General features: G+C 36.5%; 1 protein-coding gene and 1 long non-coding RNA gene across 4 annotated transcripts in view; one reads left to right on the top strand and one right to left on the bottom strand.

Moving 5' to 3' along the window:
* LOC144222265 (uncharacterized) overlaps nucleotides 1-10519 on the top strand; it is a 69329-nt gene extending 58810 nt beyond the window's left edge. The window contains exons 2-3 of the long non-coding RNA XR_013332353.1: nucleotides 1382-1468; nucleotides 10285-10519. This is a non-coding gene — a long non-coding RNA (uncharacterized LOC144222265). The remainder of the gene's footprint in view (nucleotides 1-1381; nucleotides 1469-10284) is intronic.
* The window catches only part of FSTL5 (follistatin like 5), a 663363-nt gene that overhangs the window by 396813 nt on the left and 254505 nt on the right, over nucleotides 1-12045 (bottom strand). The gene's annotated exons all lie outside the window — the stretch shown is intronic.

Here is a 12045-nt window from a genome sequence, read left to right as displayed (position 1 = left end):
TATTATGCTAAGCTAAATAAGTCAATCAGAGAAAGACAAATACCATATGATTTCACCCATATGTGGAATTTAAAAAACAAAACAAATGGGGGCACCTGGGTGGCTTAGTCGGTTGAGCATCCGACTTTCGCTTAGGTCATGATCTCGCGGTTGGTGGGTTCGAGCACCGCGTCGGGCTCTGTGCTGACTGACAGCTCAGAGCCTGGAGCCTGTTTCAGTCTGTGACTCCCTCTCTCTCTGACCCTCCCCTGCTCACGCTGTCTCTCTCTCTGTCTCCTAGAAATAAATTTAAAAACAACAACAACAACAAAAAGAAACAAAACAAATGAACATAATGGTGGGGGAGGGCAGTGAAGAGTGGCAAATCAAGAAACAGGCTCTTAACTATAGAAAAGAAACTGATGATTACCAGATGGGAGGTGGACGGGGGGGTGGGTGAATTAGGTGATAGGGATTAAAGAGGGCATTTGGGATGAGCACCCGGTGTTGTATGTAAGTGATGAATCACTGAATTCTATACTTGAAGCTAATATTATATTGTATGTTAACTAACAGGAATTTAAATAAACACTCTGGGGGAAACCTCAGCTATGTAAGAGGCATAGCACTAACTGCTATGGATAAAATAATAAATGGGGGTAGGCCAATGCCTTACTATTATTAAGCTCACAGACCACTTGAAGAAACAAGTGGTTATATTTCAACAATTAAATACTTGGTACCCAGGTGCAGAGGACTAGGGAACATGCTGGAAGGAAAAATAACCCAAAGTGAGGGGTTAAGGTGGGGTGTCAAGGGGTTTGAAGATTAAATGCCAATGAAATTATTGTCTACAGCATGAGAAGAATGTATTAAATAAAAGAGAAATGGCAGTGAGGAAACACCAAGTGCTTTCCAATGTGTTTAAGAGAGTATGGAAATTAAAACCTAGTTTGGCTGAAATGCAGAGTTAAAGGTGAGAGATGAAGTTGAACAAATAATAATGTTATTGTATGGCATGTTAAGAAGTTTGGACGGTAAGACAAAACATAGGGAGGCTTTGAGAATGAAAAAATAATAGGGTCAGATTTGCCTTTTTATATCAGTTAATTTTGCTGATATAAAAAGGTAGAAAAAGGTAGAAAAAGGTAGAAAAAGGTTCCAGGGGCTTAAAAATGGGGGCAAGAAGTTGAATTAAGTGGAATTCTTATTAAAGGCAATGGTAGCATAAATAAGGGTAGAGACAATGGGGCTCTAAAATACTCTACCTTGTGGATACATAAAATTTAATTTAACCACCCTTCTTGTTTTGTGCATTTGTATTCTGTCTGCTGAATTTCTAAGAAGAGTATAAAGTATATAATATTTCTCACATGTATTTCTCTTCATTGTTTTCCCACAGAATATCTCATAACACTGTATTTACATGGCCCACACTGCAAGAAATGCTGACTGGCAGAGTACTGTTTAGCAATGGATAAATACTCAGGTATATACCTACAATAATGCAAGTATTTGCTTTATAGCCCAGGAGATCTGGGGCTAGATATTACACATCTATTACTAAGTTCCCCTACAAAGATGACATATTATGTTTCTTGAAAATACAACATTGAAGGTAATATTACAACTGAATATTCTTAAATATAATTTCTTCATTCAGTGATTTGTATGTTATATTTGTAATTTTTTGTGTTGATACCATCTCTGTACTGGTTCTGCTAGAGGGTATTATATTCTGTTCTCTTGACAGAAATTCTAAATGATAGTTTGGTAGCATCATTCAAATTTTAAAAAGTTGATATTAATCCTCATTTGACATGGTACCAAAAACTCAGCAGGCCAGTGTTTAGGGGAAAAAAAACCCACTTCAGATAGTGTCGTATTTTTCATGGGTAGAGGTTGTTTCTTCCTTCTGGTTTCTTGTTAGGGAAGCAGCTGAAGGATTTAGGGAGAAAACTTCAACTCATTTCAAGCAGTCTTTGGAAGTTGCTTTCTCACTTTAATTCTCTGATGATAAATGTGGTATAATAATAAATGACAGCAAGATGGAAAGAAAATATATAAATACATAGAATAAAGTACTCACAGACAATCTGATCAATGCATGTGTCTGTGGCTAAGAAATCATTTCTCCCTTGATGCAAATTTAGTTCATTCTATCCCACTGAAAAGTAATCTGACATCATTAGTCTTTCTTTACCTGGTAAAACTGACATAGCATATGCAAGAGAATTCAATTTCCTTCTTTAGAAAGAACTGTAATACAGAGATCAAATTGAACTGTCAATGAGAATGAATTCTTTATGCAAATACTTCACATTTGATGAATACTGTATAAAAACATTTTAAATATACTTTCGAAAATCTTATAAAATATATCCCTTTTTTAAAAAGTAGTGGTATTTCCCATGGAATACTACATGGCAATGAGAAACAATGAAATCTGGCCATGTGTAGCAACATGGATGGACCTTGAGGGTGTTATGCTGAGCGAAATAAGTCAGGCAGAGAAGGACAAATATCATATGTTTGCACGTATAGGTGGATTAGGAGGAACTTGACGGAGGAACAAGGGGGAGAAGAAGGGCGGAAATGGTGGGGGAAAGGGAGAGAGGCAAACCATGAGAGACTCTTGAATGCTGACAAAAACTGAGGACTGATGGATGTGGGAGGGGCATGGAGGAGGGCACTTTGGGGATGAGCACTGAGTGTTATGTGGAAACTAATTTGACAATAAACTATTTGTAAAAAAAAAAAAAGTAGTGGTATTTCATTTTTGCTTTCAATAGTTAAAATAGAATACAACAAAGATAAAAAATAATTATTTCACTTACAAATGAATATGAAAGATAGACTTAAATATATAATTACTGGGCAATTACTAGTTTGGGTATAGTATAAGAAGTTCATTACTTTCTGTTAGAATTTCAATTTTTAAAGAAGTAATAACATCACTACCCAAATCAGCATGTAATGTCAATAGTCGATGTGTGCAGGAATGATCTCAAGAAGTCACTTTAAGAGGAACTGAAATTCTAAAGAAAAATTTAGACTTGGAAAGTTTTAATTATTGTCCCTTCTCTCTTTTCTGGAAGTAAGCAGAGAATTTACTAATGTACTTTTTTTGTAACTTAAACTGTATGAAAAATAAGTGATAACACTACGAATGAGTGGAGAAAATGTATGTCATAAATTCTCCACTGAGTTCAAAATATTCTATGTACCAAGTGCTGTGATAATGCCACATATTGATTTGATTAAATTGGTTCCCATATGTAATAATCTCTAAATACATATGAAGCTCCTTTTATAGAAATCCCTACTGCTCATCTATATTCAACAAAGCAGCCTGGCATTTTTCTATCAGTTATGACAGTTAAATATTCATATTTCAATACAAATAAAATTGCTGTATATTGTTAATTGTTACAGGTAAACAGGCAAAACAATAGAAGGGCACAGTATTGGAAATGAATGGTTGTGCTGAGAATCAATAAATGATCTTGTTCAAGGTAATAATGATAATAGAATAGGTGGGTTTATGTCAGAGGATAGAAAACCTTGGATTGCAGTCAGACTTTTACTACATGTGATGATAGATCAGGTTTGTTTGTTTTATCAAGGAGTTTCAACATCGAAACGGTGTAGGAGTATGAATATTTGTATTCAGCTCATGGAGAAAGTCAACACAGAAAAAGAAAGGGGAAACGCAGAAGAATCAGTTAGAGTTTGTTGCACTAGTTATAACAACAGAAATCGAGTACACAGAGATGCTGAATGAGATGTGCTAGGCATGCTGACAGTGGAATTGACAGATTGGATATGATGCCAGCAGGCGAAGAGGAGTGTCAGAGAAATTCAGCCTGGATAAGAGGGATAAGAGTGTTTGCTTTTTCTGGTTCTGGATTTCTGTGAGAAGTGATTTGTCTTCTTATGCCCAGATCGCGATCTCCCCAAAATCCCAAGACCACCAAGGAGTCCGAGTCACATATGCAAAAGCAAAGGGTGTTTATTCGGGCTTAAGCTCGGGCTCCCAGACCTCACCAACGCAGTGGATCCATGCTGAGAGCCCCGAGCAAAGGCAGAGTAGGGTTTTTATGGGGTTTGTGACAGGGGAGTTACAGAAGTTGTGGCAGAGGAACAGTGATCCAATAATAATTATTCAACATCATTGACAGCGGATTTGACCATACACATTGTCTAGAGTATTCGTTACTTTTGGCGGGATCCAACTACAACGTTTAGAGTACCTTTAAATTCAACCAATCACAGAGCAAGCCTGGGGTCTTGTTTGGCGACTAACGGGTTAACTTTAACATTAGGCAACAGGGTCCTATCTATAGTTTCTATCTTTAGGCCTCTCCCTTAGTAATGTGGAGGGTGGTCGCTGGCCTTTCCTGATTGGGTGTTGCAAGGGTGGTTTCTCCTGCCTTGGGCAGTGTGTAACTGCCTGATAGTTTCAGGAAAGCTGAAACTCAGGCCTTCTAGTTCAGAGGGGAAACTTAAAGCCTGTCATGGAGTCAGTTTGGTTTAGACTTGTGTCCTTACAGCCTCACTTTCTCATTCTTCCCTGCTCCACTCTTGAGAAGTAGAGTTCTTTATCTTGTTTGTAAATTTACAGAGTATAATTTGGCCAGCTTGTCACTGCTCCACTCATTTTCTCCTGAGATCTGCACAGCTGCCAGCGGGGAGCCTACTTAGCCGCTCCGGCAGGAGCTTAGATTCTGCCAGAGAAGGATGTCAGCACTGCTGGGACTGGTCTGGCCTCTTCCGTGGTCAGGATTTTCAGGACCATTAGGCTCACACATTGCAAGCCATGCCTTTCAACCTTAATTTTATCAGTGGCAAAAAGAAAAGCCTCTGTTGTTTCTTGCTAAAATTTGTTATAACTTCAGTGGGGAATAGAAATCCTATTTAGGTGGACCCTCGCTGCCCCCTGAAGACTCCAGGAGCAGTGCCATTTTTTTCCCTGTAGGTTAGCTTGATATTGGACAAGGTATTTCATATTTATCTTTTAGAAATAGGCTACTTCAAGTACATCCTAAAATGCCTTCCAATCCAATGAGTTACATGAAATCCTGAGGGCACTATGGGAGTCACCAAAGGATGTTATGACGGGGAGTAACATATGTATTTCAGATTCATTCTGACAGTAATATGTAGTTGGCAGGCAAGGTTCCGTTATTCACTAGTTTTGGAGTCATGTGGAACAGACTTGAAATCCCATCCCTGACTCTTACTGGTTATGTGGCTAGAGAAAAGTCATCTGAAGCCATGTGAAGTTCAGTTTATCCATCACGATAATGGACTTATCTCACAAGTCCTCGTGAGGATTAAGTGACATAGTGTAGCACTTATTCCAGAGCTAAGTATATAGATTAAAGACAGTTACTAATAATGAATGGGACAAACCAAGCTGAATGTAGGAGGAAAGGTACAGAGCTTGTGCAGTAAACCAGAGTGAACTTGTTTAAAATATTAGCAAGAGTGAATAATGAGTTCAATTTTGGTTATAATATGTTTGTAACATTGTTGAAATATCTCAGAATAGATGTCCAGCAGTAAAACATATAACAGGTGGAAGAATGTTACAGGAACCATAGATATATAGAGATACATAGTAATAAGAGTAAAACCTATGGATTTTTGCAAGTGGGCCAAAGAATCGAACATAACATGAGATGAGAATCAAAATGTTTCCCTAGAAAAAAACTGGAAAGTGAGAAAGAAGTCAATCAAAAATGGGTCTCTACAGCATTTTGGCACTTAGCACATATTACCTAAACAATGAATGTATTTTTCAGTGTAGCCTTAACATTAGTTGCAGTGTAATGAAATTATATTTTATACTGACAGAATGTAGTGATCAAATTAAAATGTAAAACATTTTTAGTTACCTATGCATTTTTCTTCCTTCATATTAAATTGCTTTCAATGACTTTCTAATATCAAGTGATTTACACTATGCTATACAGGACTAATACAAGATCAACCCATTTTGCTGTATATTGCAGTTGGGCAAGTAAAGGAAGATAAAAAAGCTGAAAAATGGTGATTTTCACATTTATTAATTTGTGTTATATACCATTAAATGTCATTTTTTTACTCTATGCTAAGCTCTAAAGATAGAAGAAAGGAGACCCTGAAAGGAAGCATCAAGTAGGATTTACACTTGGCTAATAAGATGTCTTCTTCCTCTCTTATTTGCCTCTGGAAATACTGAATTTATTGTTAATTCAAGAAGAGAGAGAAAAAAATAGAATGAGGTATTCCATGCTTTAGTTAAAATCCCAACCCTTTGCTTTATCATTTGAGGGTACTTATAAAGTGGTTTCGGTTTCATAAACATACATTTTATATTTATATACATATTCATTGTGAATTTTACAATACTATTATATTTTCATACTTGCTGTCTTGAAATTGTCTTTCAATTATCATCTATTTCTCTATTTCAATTATCTCTATTTCCCATAAATAGATGATATTCTCTTTCAAAATTAATACCCTAAGTAATAAAAAGTATTAATATATTTAATTTACCAATGTCCCAAATCATTAATTGATAATTAACTTAATGAGTACTTTCTATGCAACAGACACATGGATATTTGAGCAAAAGCTTAGAAAAGCAATTTGAAAATAAAGAAATATAAATATTTTAACTATGTGTGGATATTGTGTTTCACTTTAGAACTAACTGAATACATTAAAAATTTATATATACATTATTTGTACATAAGTATTTGGCTATCATATAAACAATGAAACATTATTGTATTAATGTTTGACAGGGAGTGAAATTAATGGGATATTAAACTCTTTCCTGAGGATAAGGTCTCAGTTGGTTTTTGGAACCAAAGTTTATGGGTAACTCTTATTCCTATTTTGTATTGCTTCTTTCCTTTCATGAAGGACTTTTAAAAATTATTTTCACACAAGTAATATTTAAGTATCCCATTAATTTTTTTGTATATTAAACAAAAAATGTAATATTTTTTGTAAATATGCTAATGTAAATATGCTAAGATATTTACTTCAGGCTTTTAAAGTACAAAACTTAATACTGTATATTAAATATTATAAAGTATTAATATGACTATAAATATATTAAATATAGTACAATATATTAAATACTGACTATAAGGATTTACATACAACATAAAGCAAAGTAAGAGAAGCACAATAGAAATCTCTGCCTATATCGGGGCGCCTGGGTGGCTTAGTCGGTTAAGCGTCCGACTTTCGCTGGTCATGATCTCGCGGTTGGTGGGTTCGAGCCCCGCGTCGGGCTCTGTGCTGACTGCCAGCTCAGAGNCCCCCTCCCCCCCCCAGAAAAAAAAAAAAAAAAAAAAAAAGAAATCTCTGCCTATAGTATACTGTTTACTATATTACAAAAACAAAAACTGCATCAAAAAGGATAAAGGTAATTGGCCCAAACTCTAATCAAATATATATATATGTACATATGCGTATATATAGACATGTGTGTATTATGTGTGTGTGTGTGTGTGTGTGTGTGTGTGTGTGTGTGTGTGTGTGTGTGTGTGTGTGTGTGTGTGTGTGTGTGTGTGTGTGTGTGTGTGTGTGTGTGTGTGTGTAAATATATTTAACTGATATAGCCTTTTCTAAAATTAGGGAAATCGTTAAATAAACATAGTTTGAAATGAAATAAAAATACAACATCTACAACAATGTGCCTCTTAACACCCTTCCCCCACCCATCCATCTTTTTTTTTTCTTGTATTCCATTTTCTTTTTTTTTTTTTAAATTTTTTTTTTAATGTTTTATTTATTTCTAGGAGAGAGACAGAGACAGCGTGAGCAGGGGAGGGTCAGAGAGAGAGGGAGTCACAGACTGAAACAGGCTCCAGGCTCTGAGCTGGCAGTCAGCACAGAGCCCGACGCGGGGCCCGAACCCACGAACCGCGAGATCATGACCTAAGCGAAAGTCGGACGCTTAACCGACTAAGCCACCCAGGCGCCCCTCTTGTATTCCATTTTCAGTGTATTGTACCAATTAGATGGCCAAGCCGAAAATCTAAGTGTTACCTTTTCTTTCTTTTACAATATCCAATTAGTTAACATCTATTATAGATCTTTGTTTCTCAGTATGACTAGAACTTGACTTTTTCTTCAAAATCACTGAAGTCTTTTTAGTTTAGTTGCCTTTCATCTTTCACCCAGTCCTGTCTAAACCTTCTTATTCTTCTTTCTGTCAAATAATCCTCCACTTCTTCACACATCTAATTTCCACAGTATTGTCAAAGTGATTTTCTTTTCTTTTCTTTTTTTTTAATTTTTTAATGTTTTATTTATTTCTAGGAGAGAGAGAGAGACAGCGTGAGCAGCGGAGGGGCAGAGAGAGAGAGGGAGTCACAGACTCTGAAACAGGCTCCAGGCTCTGAGCTGGCAGTCAGCACAGAGCCTGACGCGGGGCTTGAACCCACGAACCGTGAGATCATGACCTAAGCGGGGCTTGAACCCACGAACCGCGAGATCATGACCTGAGCGAAAGACGGACGCTTAACCGACTAAGCCACCCAGGCGCCCCGTCAAAATGATTTTCTAACAACTTAGTACTATTATTAATTTTGTGGTCCTATTCTTTCAATGATTCTTTATCATCAACTGGATAGTATCTAAAAACATTAGCATGACATACATGGTGGAACGTTCTGCCTCTTCCAGGCATCTTATCTTATTTATGTACAATCTATCTGCAATAAGCCATTCTAATTCCTTAATGCAACATCCTTTCACAATTGTGTGCATTTATAAATGCTAGACCTAGGGCCTCTTCTGGGATATGTCCCGGACCGTACTTCTTCCTCTGGTCTCACAAACTATCATTTCCTTTAGCAACCTTCTTTGGTCTCCTGGGCAGATTTTGACAGTGTTACCCTAGTATTCTATGTCATCTCAAACAGTAATAATCGGACTGTGAAAAGATAATGAATGATGCTTCTTTCACTGGGCAGCTATGAGGAAGAATGTGGTAATTATGTGAAAATGTTTTAAACATAAAAGATACAGTGAGTGATAACTATTAAGGAGGGAATATATATTAAAGTTATGAGAATATTGTCTTTATATTTAGGCAGATCACAGATTACTAGTTGAATAACAAGCTTCTTATCTAAACTTCAGTTTCTTTACCAGCAACGGAGAAATAATACTGCTCTTGCAGACCTGCTGACTCTCCCCACTCATCCAGCTCTAAGTCCTGATTATTCATTCAAACAGCAGTGATTCACAGCCAAGGAAGAATTTGTTCTCCAGGGAATTTTTAGCAATGTCTGAAGACCTTCCTGGTAGTCACAAACTTGGGAGTGTGACCGGCATCTAACAGCAGAGATCAGGGATGCTGATAGACATCCCTCAATGCACAGCAAGGCCCTCCACAACAAAGAATTATCTAACTCAAAATATCAATAGTGCCAACATTGAGATACCATGGTCTAATGATCAATCGTGGATATCTCAGACACTGTGCCAGTTTTAAAATATCAGCATATGGCATTCTCCTACATAGGTATTTTGCCCAGATTATATGTAGTTTAAGTTGATATATATATTACATTATAGTTTCATGCTTGGACTTCTCTCTCTCTCACTCTCTGTCTCCCTTTTTATTGTTAAGCAATGTATTCCAAATGCCTGAGAGAAGAAATGTCTGGCTTATACTTGGCTCTCAATAAGTTCTTAATGATATAATAAATATCACTTAACATTTCTGAGCCACTATTGTTTCTGTAAAATAAGGCTAACCATCCTTAACTACAGGTTTTATTAGGAATCGATTAATTAAAGTAAGTGTTAGACACATTACAAGAGCTCAATACATATTAATTCTTTTTCTGTCTTTATTTTAGCGAATAATTTTCTGCATGAGAAACATCTCAGACAGCTGGATGCTAATCAAGTGGACTAAATGGGTCAAATTTTTCACCTAATGAAAATAAGCCCAAAAAGAATGACAGACATGAGAGAGTAAAACTTGTTGATGCATAAAGATGCCTTAATAATATGTAGATATGTTTTAAATCAGTAATTTTATTTAAAAATACATTACAATTTAATTTCTATTAAAAATATGTGCATCCTCATCTTTGAAAAACATAGGCTTGGAAAAGAAGCATTATATTCACATTATTTTTTCCAAGTCAAGAATAATCGACTACTGTATAAATATAGATTAGAATCATTGTTTCAACCAAGTTTATGTACAACCATCCAATTCATAAAACATGAAAAACATAAAAGTCTCATTTTTTTAAAAAATGTTTTATTTATTTCTAGGAGAGAGAGAGACAGCGCGAGCAGGGGAGAGTCAGAGAGAGAGGGAGTCACAGACTGAAACAGGCTCCAGGCTCTGAGCTGGCAGTCAGCACAGAGCCCGACGCGGGGCTCGAACCCACGAACCGGAAGATCATGACCTAAGCGAAAGTCGGACGCTCAACCGACTAAGCCACCCAGGCGCCCCTTATTAATGAATTATAGTTGTTTGGTATTATAAAGAATTTTTATAATGAGATTCATTAGCCTGTGCTATATATGTTAATGTAGGTTTACCCCACCTAATATATGTAGAATATAACAGATGTTAGCTACATAGTCTCTACATCTTTGCATTTTCAATAATGAAAATTTTCATATACTTATTTAACTACGTTCAATTTTCAAAATCAAGAATAATATCTGAGTTTGTTTCTAGATAAATGAATTCTNAAAAGTCGGACGCTTAACCGACTAAGCCACCCAGGTGCCCCACTAGATAAATGAATTCTTAATCTGAAGGAAATCTAGTATTGAAAAATTTTATTTGCGACCTAAAAAAAATTATTGCAACAATCACTGCAATCGAGATGGTAAATTTGTTCAAGCATTTTAAATGTTTTGTTTATTCTTGAGAGAGAGAGAGACAGCTTGAGCAGGGGAGGGGAGAGAGAGAGGGAGACACATGATCTGAAACAGGCTCCAGGCTCTCAGCTGTCAGCACAGAGCCCGACACGGGGCTCCAACCCACGAACCGCGAGATCATGACCTGAGCCGAAGTCGGACGCTTAACCGACTGAGCCACCCAGGCGCCCCTGTTCAAACATTTTAAAAAGCAACACAGTAAAGACAACGGACAGTTACCTAATATGCTCTGTATAACATAAGACTACATATATTTCCACATAAAATAGTTAGGACATTTCCTGATATATTATGTGGTACATTAATTATCTCTCTTAATTAATATTGTCTATCTTTAGGGAAAAGACTCAGCTATCGAATGTTTAGCAAATTCTTGTTAAGGGTTTATATGACGACCTGCAGCCAGACTGATTTATCTATTTTAAAAAAATTTTTTAAATGTTTTATTTATTTCTGAGAGGGAGAGAGGCAGCCTGAGCAGGGGAAGGTCTGAGAGAGAGAGAAAGAGACAAAATCCAAAGCAGGCTCCAGGCTCTGAGCTAGCTGTCAGCACAGAGCCCAACTCGGGGCTCAAACCCACAAACAGTGAGATCATGACCTGAGCTGAAGTCGGACACTCAACCGACTAAGCCACCCAGGGGCCCCATTTATTTTTAATATAATGAATATATAAGTTGAATTTATGATTAAGCATGGTTCTTGCTTCTATTATCTGTGTGTCTTTGGGAAGTTTACAAACATCACAGTATCTTACTTATTTCATCTGTAAAATAAGGATAAATATAGTGCCTGTCTTACGAAGTGGGTGAAATGAGTAATTTGATTCTTGGAAAGTACACAGAAAAGTGTCTGGCAATCATAAATGCACAGTCTGGAAGCTATTATTATAATCATTATTCAAGAATGTAATAAAAGTAACTTTTTAAGCCACAAAACTGTTACTGTTTGTCCATTTGACAACGACACATTTTATTCAAACAAAATATATTACTTTGTAGAAAAACAAATTTTATTGAATCCCAAAGGGCCTTTCATAGCCGAATGTGGTGACTTTAGGAATGCTTAAGAATCCATTCAAGACCTTTATAAAATTTCCTGTTCCTTCTCTCTTTTCTGAAAGGATTTAATTCAGAAAGTACA

The sequence above is a fragment of the Crocuta crocuta genome, unplaced genomic scaffold (assembly GCF_008692635.1).
Source record: "Crocuta crocuta isolate KB4526 unplaced genomic scaffold, BGI_CrCroc_1.0 scaffold346, whole genome shotgun sequence".
In the NCBI taxonomy this organism is placed as follows: Eukaryota; Metazoa; Chordata; class Mammalia; order Carnivora; family Hyaenidae; genus Crocuta; species Crocuta crocuta.
Note: the sequence above shows the minus strand (reverse complement) of the source record. Positions and strands in the feature narration are given on the sequence as shown.